The sequence below is a fragment of the Filicampus tigris genome, chromosome 21 (genome assembly GCF_054856515.1).
Source record: "Filicampus tigris isolate MCC_2025a chromosome 21, RoL_Ftig_1.0, whole genome shotgun sequence".
Classification (NCBI taxonomy): domain Eukaryota; kingdom Metazoa; phylum Chordata; class Actinopteri; order Syngnathiformes; family Syngnathidae; genus Filicampus; species Filicampus tigris.
Genome location: NC_141237.1, coordinates 5,837,155 through 5,857,500, shown reverse-complemented (window position 1 = coordinate 5,857,500; position 20,346 = coordinate 5,837,155). Strand labels below are relative to the sequence as shown.

General features: G+C 39.8%; 1 long non-coding RNA gene across 2 annotated transcripts in view; it reads right to left on the bottom strand.

Moving 5' to 3' along the window:
- The window catches only part of LOC147127340 (uncharacterized), a 90,057-nt gene that overhangs the window by 19,243 nt on the left and 50,468 nt on the right, over window positions 1-20,346 (bottom strand). For both annotated transcript variants that reach the window (XR_015084363.1, XR_015084362.1), the window contains exons 2-3: window positions 6,512-6,551; window positions 6,214-6,277 (exon numbers count right to left, since the gene is read on the bottom strand). This is a non-coding gene — a long non-coding RNA (uncharacterized LOC147127340). The remainder of the gene's footprint in view (window positions 1-6,213; window positions 6,278-6,511; window positions 6,552-20,346) is intronic.

The window sequence follows — 20,346 nt, the reverse complement described above, 5'->3', positions numbered from 1 at the left end:
GTGTTACTGATACTGTTACAATATGCTTTTTATTGTTTAATGAACAAATAAATACATATACATATTAAGTAGCATAGCTACTATATACAAACAATAATTATTGAAACCTTCTGATGACAATATTTAATACTTAAATAAAAATTTTAAATACAATTAATTTTACATTATTATGACTTTTTGGGGAAAGAAAAGGTAATCTGGAAATAGATGAATCAATTAATCAAAAGTATCGCTGCCATCAGATCCAAACCTAAATTAAATTTAGGTACATTTCATATTTTTTTCACAAATCGATACTATTGGTCATTCCACGCGTTTGTGCTATTTATACAAATTATGAAAAAATCTAATGTGTTGAAAATGACTTAATCTCTTTGACGACGCAATGTTTACGGTTGAACAAACATGCCATTTTTGGGATTTCCCGAAAAGTGATCATTTTGGGGGTACAAGGATTCGGCCCGACACCAGCGATATGTAAATTGTCCATTATATTGTACTATATTTATATTTATTGCATTGTGTCAAAGGAAAAATATTGAAATCCATTAAATATTAAAAACGTTTCCAGCTCCTTCTCAGCTGTCCCCGTTTAATTAAATGTGGCTCGGCTGAAAATGCAAAAACTGTTAAATGTAGTGCTGCCGGGTGGGCGGCTTGATTGAATAAGGATTTTTCTGTCATGTGTGAAGACGAGGTAACCCACGCCGCTCCAAAACCTCCTTCCTTTAATCCCAGCAGAGGCCCTCGGTCTACTGACAGATCAAGAAAGTGCAAGCAAAAGAAAGGAGCATGCCTGCCAATTACCTCCCCCCTTTCCCAATAAAGTACGCTCAAAGGCTGAGTGACAGCGGCCCGCCTCCGAGGACCTGAGTGGGCTGCCACTAAAAGCTGAGAGTCGCAGGTTCCATCAGTTACACGCGACTCTACCACCGAGCGCTTTGACGTCGTAGGCGGCGTGGCAATAAAACGCAATTGGAACTGCGCCGCTTAGCCGCACCGTTAATGGGATTATTTCACCATGTGTGATTATGCCTCGGGGAAACTAATGCACATTTGATAGGGAATACAGTGGGAAGACAACATGTTACCAAATGGTGGTCAACTTTCACTTTGCTTTCTTAAGGTTTCCGGAGCATGGCTGGCTTGTGTCTTGGTGGTTTGTTCCTACCGAATTTCCATTCATCTGATAAATACATACTTTGCGGGCTACCTAAAATGGCACGGATCTAGCCCTGGGGATTTGAGTTTGACACCTGTGCCCTAACCGATTTCCATTCACCTGAGGATGATCATTAAGGTCTTTATTCCAGATGTTGGCAAAGCGCTGACAGATCCGAATAACAAATTTCAACTATTATTATAGGCTTCTTTAGCATATAAATAGATAGGTGACTTGAGCTAGGTCATTGAGATCTTTTTCCGGGTTCTGTCTGTATCTTCCTATCTATTTGCACCCTTGCACACATTTAGTTGAACCCAGTTAAGACCGTGGAGTCACACATTGTCACATGGGCTCGGTAGAGCGGCCCTCCTGTTTGGGAGCGGCCAAGGCAGAAGAAGGTTAGGAACCATTCTGGACAAATTAGACCAGTTTCTGCATCTGACAGAGGGTCTTCTGATAGTTACTGTTACTATAATAGTGCGAGAATTAAAGATAAAAAGGGCCGGGTAAAAGTTTCCCCAGTTTTTTCAACTGGTGCCGCGATCCGGATTCGAATCGGGTTGCTGCGGACATTTTTCAGAATTGATGATCTTTGAAAGTGCAATTATTTAAAAAAAAACTGAAATTCTTCAAAAGCAGGGTAAAGACACATCAATAATCGGGCTGAATTCAAGCATTTTTGAGCAGCTCCAGAATGTGTTGAGGGTCTTGAGATGTCCTTGTACCACGCACAGATTCAAGTCATCCTATCAAGTCAGATTTAGCCATGCACCCCAGAACATATATGAGCTTCCTCCTTGTTTCAAGTTTTCTAACACTGGGCAGCACATTTCGCTCCAAAATTACTTAAGGGTTTTAAGATTTCAATGTACCCTGCACAGATTCAACACACTCTGTGACTCATTTAGAAAAAGCAGCCCCAACACACAACCAGACCCGCTCCATGTTTCACATTGTTCTTTACTGTTTAGATTACCATTATGGGTTTGTCATTGTTCAGGGGAACACTTTTGCTAAGTGTGGATACATTTGAGCCTGTTAAAAGATGTACATTTTCTAAAAATGTCCCCCTGAAGAAAAGAAGACTAGTGACGTGAAGTGTATGTGTACTTCTGTATATGGATCATTGGCCTCTGGTTGCCCACCTCATTTTAGAATTGAGCACAGTAGGAGCAATCAACTTATGATTTACAATAAGTGAGCGGGGGCTCAATTCGAGAGCCAGTGTGACGTGAAACCTGTAAGGACGTCACACTGCTGCTCTTTTGTGAAACTTCCATGTAAAATTGCGTCGAGAAGTCGCACCGAGTAGAAAGACAAGGAAAAGAAGACAAAATAGTCTCCCCTGCTGATGTACTGTAAGTGTCCACTTTTAATGTGCCATTTAGTGCTCATGCGCTGAAGATAATACTGACAGAATTACAGCTCGGGTATACAATGGAAGGCATTGAGAGCATCAGAAAGCTACCACCTGTGTCTACTCAGCAGCTGTCAGCGTCGAGCACTTTACCGACAACAGAGAGCTTTGTTGGCGGAATGCAAACAATGACTGAACTGTGCCAGAACCAACAGTGGAGAACATCATAATGAATAGTGTATCAACACATCAAAAGATAATGACCAGAGGAAGCTAATCACAACAGTGAAGTGTTATTCCTATTATTTCTTTTTTTTGGCTGTCGAAGGGCCTTGAACTCAATTCCCTTTGTCCCGCTTACGGATCGATCCTCAACGCAAATCTCATTAAGAGCCTTGTGCATCCTGTTTCATCTTGAGTGGAGGGGCAATGCAAGCCTCCGGACCCTCCAGGAAAATCAATGGAAAACAATGAAGGCACACTGCCAGAAAATACCAGATAGGGACTATCAGCACAAAAATAGATACAACTGGAAATTAAAGATGCAAGCAACAATGAGGGCCCTCACACTCCTCTTTTCACGTTAACTCCAAGAAATGATCATCAGACTTTGACGTCATGTTCCATCTATACACCAATGCGCATTGATGTTTCACTACCATGCGGTCTGTGACGCTGTCTAACGTTTCTGTGCAACCTATCTTCATTGATTCTCGTGCTCTTTCTATAACGCGCTAAGATGGCACCAAAGTCCTGGCTAATAGGGAAATAGCAATTCATGTCAAGGAACTATGTTAAAGTGATCTCAACTGAGAGACATTTACATGTCAGGGAGGAGCTAGAGTAAGTTTAGTCTGGATAGTTAGTGGAAATTGCATGGACCTAGAGAACTAGCTCTGCCGTGAATAGCTAACAACCACCAGTAATTGTTCACCCACTCAAAAAGGTTTGTAAATTGCCTATAGTGCCACAAGATGTCGTAAAGTTATATTAGAAACTGCTATGGCCTGACTAATTGAAGATCCTCCCCCTCAGTTTCAAATACCCTAGCACCGAGGTATGGTCTATTTGCTGTTCTATTAAGATAGGAAATTATAAGTATTTTTAGGGAGGCTGTCAATTACTTGTGCTTTTCCATGTGGGAGGCAGGGGGGTTGTAGTATGGTAGTGCATGTATGGACCACTAAATGCAGTTTCACTGGTTCTCTACAAATGTTGTTAAATGTTTATTTAACTCGCAATGATGTGACAATATTTGCTTTCAAGCATCCGTTCGGCAGCAACTTGACTTTTCCTCCGAGCAAAATAAAGCAGGATCCCTAGACAAACTCTCCGGGGAAAACTCATTTCGCTCCTACTGCACGGCCCAAATTACACTGCCAATTACTCGGAGTGAAGCGGCGCGCCACGGCGGGTACTGTCAAATTATTTTTTTTCTCATTTCCCCTCTTTTTCTGCCCAAGGAAAACACAATATTTCACATGATTAGATGTACGGCGTGAGCACCCACAGCATTTCTGGTTGAAGGCTCAAGAAATTATGTCTAGCACCGAGGCTGGCAGCGGAAATCACGGTTTTGCATTGGTGAGGCCAATGCCTAAACACTAGCAGAAGATTCTGATATTTGTTGCATGGAATTTATTAATTAATTTATTCCCAACAGTCTATTCGCTTTGCAGCATTTCTTTTAGCAGCACTCCTTCCAGTATGTGTATGTGGAGGTTAGATTTTTTTTTTTTTTTTTACCAATCACATTTCAGCCTCTATATGTTGCCGTGTCAATCTAATCTGCCAAGGGCCATCAGAATCAATAGTACTATCTGACGTCTTTTAAATTATAGTAGCAATGGGACTGGTTCTTTAACCAATCAGGTTTCAGTTATGTCCTCACAGTCGAGATCATCCCCGTAGGGTGAGAAAAGTAACTTGCCTTTTGAGAACGTGATGTGAAAAAGTACAGATACTTCTAGGAAAAAGTAAAACGTTATTAGTTTTCAAGTGAAGTACAGATACCTGAATAATATGCTTTAGTACAGTAATGATGTATTTATGCTTTGTTACTTGCCACCACCGTGAATAACACAATGAGAGACATTTACTTTGGGTAGGCATTAGTGTTCTATGAGCACCTCCCTTCGTGCTCGGAATATGGATGTATTTTCACTGAAATATGACAAGCACACATTGTGGCCTTTGGCTTCCAATAAGAGACGAACAAAAAATTGGTTAATGGAGTTTTTTCCCGGCGGATTGGGAGGCAAAATGAATCTGTAATCGACAAGAACAAATGGATTGCGTTGAATGTGCAGTGCTGGTGAAATCCAGACGTTATGATATAAGGTACGCTAAACATTTCCAGTGGGCGTTGGAGTGAAATATGGCTCCACTGTGAGTCTTTAAAACATTCAGATTAGTGTTGCCACTCGCTGTGACTCACCGGGGCAATGAATAAAACGCTTTGCCTATATTTAACATCTTATCATGAACCCACAAAGGGAGCATTTCAGTGCGCCACCAGCAAAAAGTGTATTCAGCCGAGCGTCACTATTTCATCTTTCCCCCCACCAGCAGAAATTCAAATTGTGCACATTCCTACAGTTCCTCTGTAATCTGTATGACTGTTACACAGGAGAGAAAGAAGCTGCTTCATCTCCATTCGTTGAACTTCTCTGTCGTGACTGCGAGAAGAGAGTAAGGGATGCATGTTGTATGAATTACTTCTATTAGTTGGTCATAACAATGCTTTTTTTCTACCAGTGCAGAGGTGTAATTCCATTTTCTAGGAATGAAAGCTTGGCACGTTGCTGCCTGGACACGTTTCTGTGGGATGGCGTTCCACTCCTTAGCTGGTGGAAAGTTATCCATCGTGGTTGAGTGTTGCCAGAGTTAGGATCAATGTACAATTGCAAGTACTATGGCTTTTTGCTGTTATGCAGTAATATCAGGCAGGCATCCATCCATCTATTTTCTAGTATGGCATGAAAGTTGGAAACTATCATTTAATAGACTGTAAAGAATTCAATGTATGCATCATTCAATGGGCATTGTGCTGTTCAATCTGCTGTGCACACTCACCCACCACAGAACAGTATAATACATACGAAAATACTGTATGTAGATTTGAAGATGAAACACAGAAGAACATACAGTATACATTTATTATATTAGTCAGGTTTTGCGGAGGATAAAAATATACTGTATGCCTGTCAGTATTGTTGTATACTCCATCTGCACAGGTCCACATGCTGCTTCATGGGACATCCTGCTGTGGTAAATGTACATTTCATGGATTCATAATATTACACTTTTCTAAGTAAGGGTTTACACTGCAAACAAGCAACCTCTAACCTCGAGCACAGGCGCAGGGATGTGACAGCGTGGCATACCAATCAAGCCACTTATCATTCAAAGCCGAGCACAGACACTCGGACGTGCACAGTCCCACATGAAGATGTTTTTCCCAGTTAATGAAATGTCAGTCAAGCTAATGAAACGCTACAGCGCTTGACCTGCGGACGAACCCGGACGCGTCTGTGCTTCCATTTTTCACCTATGTCGCCGTCATCCGGTTAGGAAATTGTCCTTTATTGTATAATATGCATTTCTTTTTTACAAAACAGTTCCTAGGTTTTTAAATAACTTATGCTTTTGTCAAAATACCCCAAGGTTAGAGAATTCAGGAAGCTTTTACCTGTTTCACTTTCTTGCCTTGCCGAAATCAGCATAGTCTCAGACTCTGACTTCCCACCACTTGTCTGCCAGGAAAAATGGCAAAAAAAGTCTTAAAAAAAAAAAAGCACAACAGATTTACATTCTTTGATACTGGCTGAAATGAGGTCTATTGAGGTTTGTTGCCTTTCATGTCTTAAATATGGTCAATTTCACATTTTTTTTCACAAATCGATACTATTGATCTTCTTGTAACGTCTGTTTTTTTTTCAAATTATTAATTTAAAATACTGAAAATAGCTTGAGAACAAATCAATTACCTCATCACTTTATTTATTGCATCACACATGGCTCTAAGACCTGTGGGAAATTGTTTGAGAAGAGGACAACATATCAGTCATTTGCTTTTGTGAAGTGTTAAAGGCTGAAATTAAGTACATTAAATTAGCGATTAAAATTGCTAAATCATATACACAAACAACACAGATGACATATTAAAATTTCAAACATTTTGAAGTACATTCTTCACAAACTGCACCCAATTGTCTAAGGTTTGTAGCATTCCAACTTGTAGACACGATTGAACCCAGAAGAAAGACCCAAATGACGTGTAGGAAAGCCACATGAAAAGGTTTAACAGAAAACGGCAGCCCATCGCATTAAGACAACAAACATCATTGGATGCTGTTAAAGAGTTCAGCCAGGCTAATAGTTTTTTTATTGACTGGCAGTTGGGTGGCGCAGGGTAAATAGAATGTCCTCCCAATGCTGCCGGGGCGAGGGAGGGGGGGGGGGCGTCTATGCCGACCCGACCGTCCCCCTCTTTTTTATTGATACAAGGCCGGCAAGTTAAGATTCACCAAAATGTTTGCAGTACGAGATAAAAATCATCCTATTTGTACAAATGGCACGTCTTTTTTGGAGGGGCAGCGGCTAGCATTCTACGGGGGCTAACACCACCAATATTGGACTGCACTTCTTTCCAAGAGGACGCCGGTTATCTGCGTGGTGGCTGATTGGTGGGGATGTCTTCCTTTAGAAGCAGTGTTAGGGTTGACATTTTGAAGACTCTCAGAATGTCATGTTTGGAGTCTACCCTGCATGCTAGCTGCCGTGCAGAAAGCAAATTAATCCTTTAAGAACAAATGATGTCTCAGGGGAAATATTGGGATGTCCTCGTGTTCTTCGCTGTGTGGTGTCATGTGGGAGGCGTTATAAGGACTGGCCCTTGGACTTCTCCCCTCACCGCTTGCCTGCTCTGCATACACCCACTGGTTGCACTTGAAAAGAATCTTCAAATAAACTATTTGACTAATTCGTGTAATTTGGGAGAATTTACAATTCAGGCCCTTGGGCTTCATTTCTCACCGACTGTCCGTCTTGCACACACCCACTTGCTCCACTTGGAAAGCTGCTTGGAATAAAAGTTTAGCCGCTTCCCAATCTAATACCCATCCGCTTGCTCTGCTCTGCTTTGAATGTGATTGGCTGAGCTGTGTCACGTTTTATTGAGTATGTCTGTTTTGATATCAACCTCATCATCCATTATGCATCTGAGAGAAGGCGCCACTCCGCTGCCGATGCGTGCAGAATAAAGATTCTGGCTATACGAGGCAATGAACACATAAATAAACAAAAAGCTGACAGCCCCTGTATATGTATTGCTTTAAGCAAATGAAGTCTGTTGTGATAAGATTCTTCAGAAGGGAGAGGTCAAGAATCAAGTACGATGGTGAGGCTTCCTGGCAATTGACAGTCTCACACTCCAGCTATTGTAATTAGGTCCATGGAGATATAAACAATGCACGGGCAGCAAGATATCATTATTTTCTCATGCTCCTGTCAGGAGCCACGCCTCTCCTCCCATCTGGAATCATTCAAATTACATTGCTTTCCAATGTATGATTTAAACACCTCAATACGGCTTTGTTGTTAGTGCTTGTTTTGATCCACTGGAACAAAATATTGATATTTCAAAGTTAAATAAGTATGCTGTTTTCAATACAGAGGGGAGGCACATTTAATATAACACTTAACGCTATTCTATATTATATCGAATTTATTTTTCTCGCAAAGACTTTCCGACAGGAAACAGTAAGTAATCACAGATTAAGTCGGCTGGCGCTTGCAACCTCTTTAATTCAATAACACCACATGGACAACAAATTAACACGGTGGCAAATTAGATCTGCAGGGTACACACTGCACCATTACAATAGTCTTTTGTTCTATTTAGAATGTCTGATCTAATGTAGTAAACTAATAGATTTAATTTAAATTTTATTTTTTGGGAGGGGGGACTGGAAAAGACAAGAAAAAAGTATTCCCGTTTTTTACTGCATGTATTGACAAAAAAGCATGAACATTTTGTCAAACGGCTTATCCTCATGAGGGTTTTGGAACGTGGGAGGAAACCGGAGTACCCAGAGAAAATCATACTCCACACGGGAAGGCCAGGGGCAGGATTCGAACCCATGACCTCTGCACTAAGTCCGATGTGCTAATCAGCCACTGTGCCGCCCCAAAATGTATATGAATAAAGTTTTTTTTTTTAATTAACATAACACAACGTATTACAATTTTGTGTCAATTTGTATGTATGTAACTTAATTATAGAGCCACGACTATTAAGGCTATTAAGTGTTGTCATTTTCACATTCTGATGTATTTTTCTGTGTCATGCGTCAGAATTCCAATTCATGTATTTGTAGTATTTTGGTGTGAAATAATAAGGTACCAAAGCAAAATAATCAAACAACCCACAGTTTGACACTGTGCACAATAAACAATTGCAATATATTCAAAACGTTGTTCAAAAATCCTCCATGACAAGAATGCCTTTTAAATGTATCTGTGAGTGACACAGCCAATCAAGCTGATTAGCTCGTGTCACATTGAGAATCGACATGCTTTCGCAGTCACCTTTGATTGCATTTGTCATTTCATGACAAGTAAACTGCAAAAACAAACAAAAATAAAAACACTATTAAACATCCATCTGTCATATCTGCTATCGCATCAAGCAACATTGTCCACTTGTAGACGGGCAATGATGTCAGCCGTCAGGGCTGCGTTTTTTCATCCACTATAGCGACAAGTTATTTGTCATCCCGTTATCACACAGGTTTCCTGCTGTAAATCACTGCTGGCTGCTGTGCCAGCGCAGTCGCCGCTTATTGGTGATCATAACGACATACACAAGCAATGGCGTTACAATGCGTTAGCATAAAGACCCTGTCTAGTAAATTCAGGGATTTGTTTCTAAATGCATTATACATTTTTTCCACTGAACACAGTCTATTTTTTTAAACAAAATATAGAATATTCGGTTAAGAAAAGTGTCACACCAGCCAGACAGCAAACACATAATGTTTGGGCAAAGCCACCTCTATAAATTCACACTTGACAGCCGAGCAAGCACTCAGGATTCCCAACAATTACATAAAAACATAAATCCATTTTCGATCAAAATGTAAATACTGCATTAAAATGAATCCAAATTACACATTGGTACGACATTGACTATGTCATTGTGACAAATAAAACCCATATTTTATTCATGACAACTCACAGACCCATCACAGCTTTTATTTGTCACAAACTTCGTGTCCTTTTGTCACTTTAGGGCCACCATACATTCCTTGGCTGGAGCAGTCTACATGTGATCAGCCACAACACGCTTGTTGTCAATTTACACACGATGCATAATGTAAATGTCACTCTAAGAGGGGAAAGAAACTCTTTTCAGACGTTGTAGCTTGCAGCCCCCACAACTACTATTTATATTTGAACTCTCTTGCGGTTTTGCGCCCCTTATAAAATTTTAATAAAAACATAGAAGAAACATGAGGGGGAGCCACTTTCGAGGGCTCAAGTAGTATTATGAAAAAAACCGACTATACATCAAAACTCTACTTTTACAAACAGATCTGCTCATGCTAAGTAAGAGAAGAACACAAATAATAATAATAAAGGGGCCAAATTTGAGTATAATTTCTTCTTTCTGATCATAGTCAGCAAAGGCCAGATTATTTTATGTTCTGAAAGATTATTGTGAGTGATTATCTTGTGGTGTGAGAATTTTTTTCCCCTCCTGGAATCTTTTTGGGGAAAATGGTCAAGGATGAAAAAAAAAAACACATTATGAGTACAGTAAATAATGTGTGGGTCAGCCACATTTTAAAAATCAGTTAAAATGGGTACCGTAATTATAACCGGAGCCTCAAAATAATTAGTTTTGTTTGAGGAGCAGTTTCTACTGTTTGCTTGCCCTTCCTCAATCAGAGAAGATCATTAATGGGGTTCATTGACTCATTCAGACATTACCCAGAGAAGATGAACCTGCTGAATTAGCACCAAAGGAGCATGTTTTAGCAAAAAAAAAAAAAGGTAAAGAGACTCACAAAGCAAAGCAATGAGGCAGGTGATATTCTTCAATGGAAATAATTCAGCACATCATCATTTGATAGGGTTAACAATGTTCTGCAAGTTGTCTCCATTTTCTACTATCACCTGTTCAACATGCAGCATGTCAACTGAATGTGCAGCCTCTTCAGACTGACGCTTTTTTTAATGCAGTGCACTCGTTTCGAAATATCCCGGGGCAATGTTGTCTGTGTGGACAATAAATCATGCGGTAAAATCATAGGTGTCGGCCTTGAAGCTATTGTAGGCCTATAAATGTTCCCACCAGGGAGCTCGCCTCAGCCCATGATTTGCGGAGAGGGAACCAAATCAAAGCTGCATTGTCCTATTTAAGATGTGGCGAATAAAATAAAGGATGGTTCTATACAGTCAGGTCTTCTAGTTGTAAATCCTTGTTTGTCATCCTTATGAGGACATAGTGTATATGCCTGGACACCTTCTAGAGCAGACGTGTCCAGCTCCGGTCCACAAGAGCCACTTTCCTGCCCGTTTTCCATCTGTCCCTGCTGCATCACACCTGATTCAAAAGATCACAATCGTTATCAAGCTTCTTTAGAGCAGCAGGGATAGATGGAAAACAGGCAGGACACCGGCAATTGAGGACCAAGTTTGGACACCTCTGTTTACAATGACAAAATCAGACTTTACTTGAGATCATAAACCTCACTTGACTAGAGAGCTACACCTACAAAAAGCATGACACAAGACTATATATAATCCTAACACTATTTTCTATGAATTTCTATGATATTCATCCTAACACTACGCTGTCACGCTAAAAAGATCATCAACCATCCAAGTCCTAAACCCTACATATTAGATTTAAACCATCCAGAGTCTGCATCACTGCAGACACTGCTCCAGTCCATCTCACACTCCATTTTTCCCTCACGAGTGAACAAAACCCAAAGATACTTGAACTCCTTTACTTTTCATAAAACCAGAAATTGAAACCATTACCTTATCCATCAAAGGGCCAAACACAAGATCTCAACCCTAACCTTAACATCTAAGATCTAAAACCCTTCATCTCAGCCCTAACCATCTACGACCTAAAAGCTACATCTCACCCCTATGGTCCACTTTTAACTCATTGAACTGTGGGACCAGATAACCTCATGAGAGCCTGCCCCACTTCTACTCCCAACATCATGTGTAAATGCATATCCTTGTACACGAGTCAGCAGAGAGGAGTAATATTAGTTATGGGGTTAATTGCCTTCGGTATTTGGAAAATGTCACACAACATGCCTTGCTTGCTTTTATATTTCAGCTTGGTCAACAAACTCTTGTGTTCGATCAATAAAACTAACCCCATGGCATACCTTAACCCAATGCGATCCTGTTTACATTTCATAATAACTGCTGACCATTTCACTTGGAATGACCTGAAATTCAACCGTAGCGGAGCCTGTAAGGACTTTCTGTTTCAGTTGTTTTGATCACCTCCTCCGAGTAGTCTGTTGAATGCAAGCATCCATTTCCTCAGGTTATAATGTTCTCTGTGAGAGGTAGCTCAAGTTTCCTACATAAATGATAAATGTTCATGGGAGCTGGAAAACAATACATCCACTCATCCTTAAGACGGTCTTCATCTCTCATCTGAAGCGCTTCTCCACACATACATTACCATCCACTCCTAGGTGATATGTAAAAAAGCGATGGCAAGCAATGTGGACTCCATTTCTTTGACAACTGTAATTTGAGGCGCTTGGTTGTGATCGCCTGAAGACTGCCCACAATCTCCATCCCACTCTTTATGACACAAGCAAGTGGCGCTCCTGGTTCACACTTCATTACCCGCGGTAATGCAGCGGCACAATGATGTATGGAGCTCTTCGCCGTCTCAAGACTCGCTTCCGGCACAAATGGTCCAAGAAACTTGTAAAAGGGCTGCAACAAAAAAAAGTACTTTCAACACCGTATTGGAACTTTTTAATTCCTTTTCAAAGTTGGAATCACAGCAGGGTTGCGAGGCGTACATACTACATAGATACCGACTTTTAACATCTTCACTGATCAAAGCAGGAATGTGAAGCCACACACATGACTAGGAAATGAGACCTCTGGACACCTGTTTTGACGTGACATGATCCATTCCGATCCGCCGATTGCATGCGCCACTACATTAATCAGAACAGCCGTGTTACGTGTGACAGGCACAGATCAATGTAACCATCAGGTGATTTATCAAGATGGAGTTCTGTTGTCTGTAGACCCTCAGCAACAAACTTACATTTCCTTGACTGAAATAAATGAATGAATGAATATATAACTAACAACTTGCTTCCATTCCAGTCCCCTAGGTGGCAGCTATGTGGATTGTAACTAAATAGCCATTCTTATACACCACAAGGTGTGTAGGAGTGAAAATATAAAGCTAACATGCTTCTGCAGCCCCCTGAAGTGGGCTCATCTGCTGTGCTCTTGCTTAAGAATTGAAATAATGACACCAAGCTAGTCTGTAAATTGTGGCATGCAGGGAAGATGTATCTTCGAATAATTTGCGTAGCTAGCTATCTAACTGCTGTAGTGGGAGATATGGGCCTAGTAATGATAAACCCTCAATCACCTTCAAACGTGTCGGCCGATAATGTATTCAGAAAAAAAATCCTATTATTTCCCTTTACAGTCTTTCATCTGAAACCAAACATATTGTACTTTTGTGGCTGTGTTACTTAATAATCCTGCTAGCTAACGGACCAGCCAATTAATAATGATCCAGACACCGTTCTATCCTTGGTTTACTATTGTTGCACTTGTTCACAGTGGCACAGCATTGATTTCCATAAATGTTACATTTTACAACGTGCTAAATGCTTGCAGACATTCTTTTAAGATGAATATTTCACGCCAACATTGAAGCGTAGAGAGTCATTAAAACCAAAGTGTGCCATATATTTGTGACAATGGGAACTGAGTGCGTCGTAGAGACACACAGTGCAGCATGAGCCGCTTCGGTTGGTTTTCACGACCCGCAACGTTATAATCCCCTCGTCAAACCTTGCCAGCTCTTGTTTTATTCTCCCCTTACACTTTTACTGGTCCACTCGGGCTGCCTTTTTTTTTTTTTTCATGAGTCACCTAATTCTTCGCCCAGATCACCCTCCAGAGAATGTCACGCTTGTGGTTTAATTGGAAGTGTGTAGCGGCCCATACGAAGTGTAGATTGAAGATGCAGTAATAAAGATAAAGGGGGATTTGGAGGATGATATGACACCTGGTGGTGTTTTCGCCGCAACGACCTGAAATGACCCCGTGGGGCAAGATAACAAAATTAAATATCCTATAGCTAGAGCAACACATATAAGAGAATGCAAAGTGTGTATGTGTATGTATGTATATATATATATATATATATATATATATATATATATATATATATATATATATATATATATATATATATATATATAGAGAGAGAGAGAGAGAGAGAGAGAGAGAGAGAGAGAGAGAGAGAGAGAGACAGAGAGAGACAGAGAGAGACAGAGAGAGACAGAGAGAGAGAGAGAGAGAGAGAGAGAGATATAGATGGACATAGAAAGATAGATAGATAGAGATAGAGAGATAGAGAGATAGATAGATAGAGAGATAGATAGATTTTTTTTTTTAAAGCTTCAAAGCTTCATTAGAAATGTTTCTCTTGCTTTAGATATTCTATCATGGTGGTATATTGACTGCAAATATGCATTAGCTGCAAACAGATGCTCAGCCTTATTGGAGCTATTATAATGCGGCAATTTCCTAATTTAAATGGGGTTGGGAGGAGAGAAAACCTTTTGGGGATTGAGACTAAAATGAGAAAAAAAAACCAATAACAAATAGTAGTATAAAGTATGATACTATACTGTATATATAGTTTATTTGTTTATATATGACATTGGTGCATGATTTTATTTATTTGGTTGTATAATATGATAATGTCAATGATACTGCCTATGTATATATTAGGAACCTTTAGTGTGATAATGTTGGGAGAAAATGCCAATATTAGTAATGAATATTCTACGTTATATTTTATCATCAATGCTAAAAAAAAATTCACAACTGTGCAAATTATTTTCATTAAAATTAGTGTTGCATATGGAATCGAGTCTTATGTTGGTATATGGAGCTACGGAATCGAGTGGGAGAAAATATGGTGATACATTTTCCAGACATGTTCATCATTAACATAGCAATTTTTTTAACGAGGCCACCGTGTTAGTGGTCCAAAGGGTTAGTTATATGTCGTCTTTCACAGACTGATTTATTGAGCTATCCTCCCAGGAAAAATAGCGGCGGCATGCAGTCGCACACATTCTGAGAATACACGTGCAATTTTAATACACCAGGCAAGGTGAGGCAATGCGCTGCGTTTGATCAGGCAGGACTTTGAAGCCTGCCATGGGTCCTGACGATGAATGCAGCATGTTGAGAAGAGCATCTACAGATATATCACAATATCAAAAGTCTACACACCCTTGGAATGCCAGCCGAATGCCAGTTTATTCATGCTAAAATAAATCAAATGAGACCAAGATGAATAATTTCAAAACATTTTGGGTTTACGGTTAATTTAGTCAGTGGTGAGAACAATATTCAGATTTTAAAAAAAAAATCCAATGACCCTCAAAATCCTAACACCAATTAAACATAACTATCATGTACACTAAGAAATGCCATGGGAATTACTCCATTTTTTAATGTTTCAACCTAAATATTCATGATCTGTTTCGGAACTTATCCGAATTAATTTGAATTCAATTCAATACTCAGCCATTGTCACTTAGGTGACGTGCACGGCTTCCACTCACAACATGGCTGTAAATAAGGAGGAGCTAACGTGTTTTTTTTTAATATGAATAACACTCTGTAACACACAGTAACAACATAAACAAAATGTAATGATTTTAACGGTTTGTGCATCACGATTAATTCATTGCAGCTCGTTCTGATGTGCACAACTTGGTAAATTTTGACTGGGAGTGGAAATAAACAGCAAAAGTAAGGATTTATCAACATGTTGGAAACTTTTGACCTGCGGCATGTGCATCCAAGTCGCAAATATTTTGCCGAGGTGGCATTGCCTCAAGTGTACATGAGAAAAGAACCTAGGAAAGGGAAAAATGCATCAGGAATGTCATATTTATGTCACATCACAATCATATCATAGCTTTCAATTGACAAATAGCGAAAGTAGGAGGAGTACTGTAATTGGTTTACTATGTTGTTTTGTTTGCATGCCAATCCTTATATGGACTGAAGACATTCAACTTTTTCTTTTTTTTGGTTTTTATTTATGACTTGCGGAGAATCACTTCTCTAAAGAGTTTGTATTATTGCATTTATAAGACACTGCAATGAGGACGTTAAACTCTCATTAAATGTGTTTTTGTTCCCAACAGCGAAAAGCGGCCGAACCGCTGTCAAAGCCTAACACCGGCTTCAACTTGAGCGAGATCAAACGGTGCCGATTATCCTCGCTTTAACCCACAAAGGCCTGCAAACAACGGTCACATAACAGCATCAAAGTAGGGCTTCTAATAGCTCTGTGTCGGCTAAAAGCTACGACGGGGCTGAGAATTACAATTATTACCATTCCCCAGAGTGCACGCGGGCCATTCGCGTTTATTACAGGGTCAGCAAGTTGGGCGCACAGTTGGCACAAAATGGCTCTGAGCTAGTAAAAAAAAAGGTAGCAATGCAGCAATTATATTGATATAACATCATTAAAAAAAAAAAAAAAACTCTGCATAGAATGCACTCATGTAAGGAGTCCCAAAACAATAGCTATACACAACATTCTGCCTTAGAGCTGTTTCTAATCATTTAAATGTCTTATTAAGCTATATTAGAGAAAGAGACTAAATATTAGACATTGCTCTCTTAAATTATGCAGGTGGCCTACTCTAGTCTTTGGTGAAGCAGCCAGTGGCTCAATAGCCAGATTGACTTTGCGCTTACTTTTGCAAGTAAATGAGATGCTTTGGTCGTATGTCAGCTCATGCTTTTCTGACATTTAAAATAAAAAATGCTGGGTTTTTCTAACCCACTCGCTGATTATCTGTGTATTTGGACCAGATTGGGTTACTTTTACCCAAGGTTGGGTTTATTACTTTGACCCATCAGATTGGGTTGAAGATTTAATTTTGGAAGAGTTGGTCGCCAGTTTGGACAGTTTTGTTGTGTCCTGAAGTAATTTTAATGTAACAGCTTATAAATAAATAAATGTCTTATCCTTTGGGGTATTTTGTTTTAAGAGAACACACAGACATGTTATCAAGACACATGGGGACTATTTTAAATTGTGAAAAATGTATCATGAAAGATGATTATTGAGTATAGGCAAACTGTATAATAAAAATAGGCTGTATTGTGTTTATTGATAAAAGGCAAATGGGATGCAATGATTGCAAAAACTGTTGTGCATATGTTTTGTGCACCAGGCTGTGTTCTCGCAAAAACCTGAAGGTCAGAGCAAATTTACGCTTGTGTGCCCCGGCAGTTGATTTAGGTTTTCATCTCGCCACAAATATCTCAGCGAAGAAGGCGTCTTTGTTGTGCTGTATCGCTCATTACATTCAAAGCCCGAGAGCAGCTCATCAACTTCACACAGAAAGATTCTCAGCCTTTTTTTTTGTCACTTTATAGTTGTCACTGAAACCCTGATGGAGTTTGACAAAAAAGTTGTTTTTGATTTTCTCCAGAAGTTGTTGCTTGGTTAATTAGTCGTGAAAAACAATTTATACCTCCAGGCGCTTTCCTGAATGTTCCAGCCTCCCCAAAAACACTACTGTATTGTATCATTTTCTGTTAGGTGTTTTTATATTAAAAAAATCGCACTATAATATATAAAAACATAATACTTTACAAAAGAGAGTGTAAAGGTTTCTTTTTATACGTATGCTTTCTGTAGTATTCGATGTGTTTTATGTGTCCTTTAAGGGGCGTGGACTAGTGAGTGATTTCAGAAGCTGGAGTCGGTTCATTTGTGTGAGTGTCTGAGCGTGAGCTGTGGCCAAAAGCAGCAGCTTGCAAGTGTTCTCCTTTTATATTTGTGTGTTTGACTGTTTGTACCATTCAATAAATGTCTTAAAGTGCAAATGTGGCTCTCCGGTGCTTTAAAATCAGTGTGATCGTGCAAAAAAAATGGTCAGCTCCCTATCGCTCTACAAGGACCCAACTCGACAATGTCCGACTGAATGCTCGACAAGTTTATACGAGCCCATCTTAAAATTCATGAGCATTCAGGCCCCTTTGTCCCACGCGGTTCCTCTCAGTTGGTAGCACTGCGCACATTAGCATGAGGATTATTATTATACCCAAAGGTGGTAGCGTGGATCAAAGACAAGAATGTCTTGTTTAATATTTCTACCTCATTAAAGTACACGTTTTTTTGGTGTGGTGGCCTTCGTGTGTCTTTGTCAGTTGCAGGCGGCGGTGTGTCCTTTGCTCTGGAGCAGGAAGTGCAATATTAATAGCCAAGGTGAGGGAAGCCCTTCGAGGGTGAAGCCCGGCAAGCGCAAGGCCTGTAATTGGTCTTCATATGTCACCTGCTTGACTTTGACATGTTCTCTCTTTCAGGGAACATACAATAGCCATTAAACATAGCTCGCTGTCTATATTAATCTCACTTTTCGAAATGCCACCATCCACTTTTGCCACCGCATCGTTAATGGGTGAAATTCCGTCGAGCAAATCGCAGTATGAACACGTATAGTATAAATCACCACTATTGGTAGGGGATAGAGGCAGAGCTCTGCCGGAAATATGATGCCAAACTAAAATGTTTATAATTACCTATTAGTTTGAAGAAGGGATGGGCAACTGGCGGACGAACCGTCGGACAAGGCCTCGATTATTTTTTTTTTAATGAAAATGTTAGCTGTAGCGAAGCAGTTTTAAGATGTAATAACAGTGTTAACCACTATATGGCTGACATTCAAGAATGTACTCCCTCACCAGAAAAGAGATTGGTTCTGCAACGAAGCCAGGACCAAATTAGGTCAAGTAAATTGTGTTTTGTTCAGGTAAAACAGGAGGCAGAATACTGTTTGTGGTCACCGAATGTTAACACAAACTAAAGACGCTATCAGCCATGAAAGATTTTGACTAGCCTATACTAAGACTAAGCCGCCACTGCAACGACGATCTCAAAAGTACACAAACAGCATTTTATTTTATTTTTTTCACAAGAACCGTTGACAATTCGTTTGCAGAGCATGAGAAGTTACTAAATTTGGGTCCTCCAAAAACAAGGGTATATCCAACGTAAGTGTATGTGTTCTTGTTCACACTGAGTTTGTGTTTCATAACTGATGTTGAAATCCCAGACCAAATCCTTACCATCCAACAGGAGAGGATAAAAAACATTGTGCGCAACAATTATTTTTTGAATACATTAACACAGTAGCAGTCTGCTTTCTACTAAGGGCTATTCTTGTCCTACTTTAAATTCAACCAATTGTTACAAAGTAGACCTGTTCTCTTTGTCATACAAAATCACAAACGACAACACAGGTCACTGTTAAGGATGGAGACAAAAAAAAAAAAAAAAAATCTGTGGTGCCCTCTGCTCTTCCTGGCTTTTCGCTTGTCAACACACTGTCACTAAGTGGGAATAGCATAATTTGAGTCCTTGTCAGTGTTATGCATATGAGCCATTATGTGCACATTCACAGCTTTTTGTGTTTACAGGACCTTCTCTTCCTGTGAAAGTCAAGCTGATGCTGTGCAGGCGCCCACATTCCAGCAATTACAGCGAGTTGGAGCGGTTGGCTGGTTATGGTTTACTTTACCTGAGTAAACAGTATGATGAGTTGGGCTGATGGACTGATCACATTGAGTCACTCTCGAGGAATAAAACCAACGACACGTCCGTCTGGAGACTTTCCCAACACTCCAATATCTTTAGCCAATCTTATGCAGCATTTAGATAAATATTCCAGATTCAATTTTACAATATCGTAAAATTAGTGTACATAGCATGGCAAGGAAACCAATGCAAAAATGATTCCACTAAATGTGGGCTGTTTCTTAGCAGGAATTATCACTACGTTATGAATTTTTGAAAAAAAGGTCAATAAAGAGGTGGGGAAAATAAAAAAATCGGTAGACCGCGTAGATTCTCTCTGTTTGTAGCCATGTTGTTAGTGGAAGCACTGCACATTAGCTAGCAATTTAATCACGTTTAATTTGGTAGTTCTTTTCAATTAACAAGCCATGATTATTTAGGTTGAACTGTTAAAAAAATACACACCTGTGGAATTTAGTGGTAGACATAGTTGGGATTATAAAGGCGGGTTATAAGTATAATGATTGCGTCTTGATTTACTCAAAAGTATAAAAATAAAAATTAAAAACATGTTGCGTGCATTGTTTGGGCTGTTCATCATGCTCAAGTGGTTCGGCTGAAATTAAGAATTGGAGAAAATTGGCACACTTTCTATTCGCTGGCATGAACCGCATGGGCGCATCTTCCTTAATGCGAGCGTACGCTTGGATTGCAGCCGTGCAACGTAATCCGTTGCACAGCATAAAGTCAAGTAAATGATTTATCGACCGCTGCCTGTACAGAACATAAGAGTGTGAGATGAGATGTTAATAAAGGATGAAGCTTTAATGAGATAACGCCCACACTCGTGTCAGTCAGTTGGCAACATGCTAGCTCAGAGGTGGGCATATTTTTGCTCAAGGGCCAGATTTGATTTTTAAAACAGATGGACCTAATCATTTGTAGTTTGTTGAA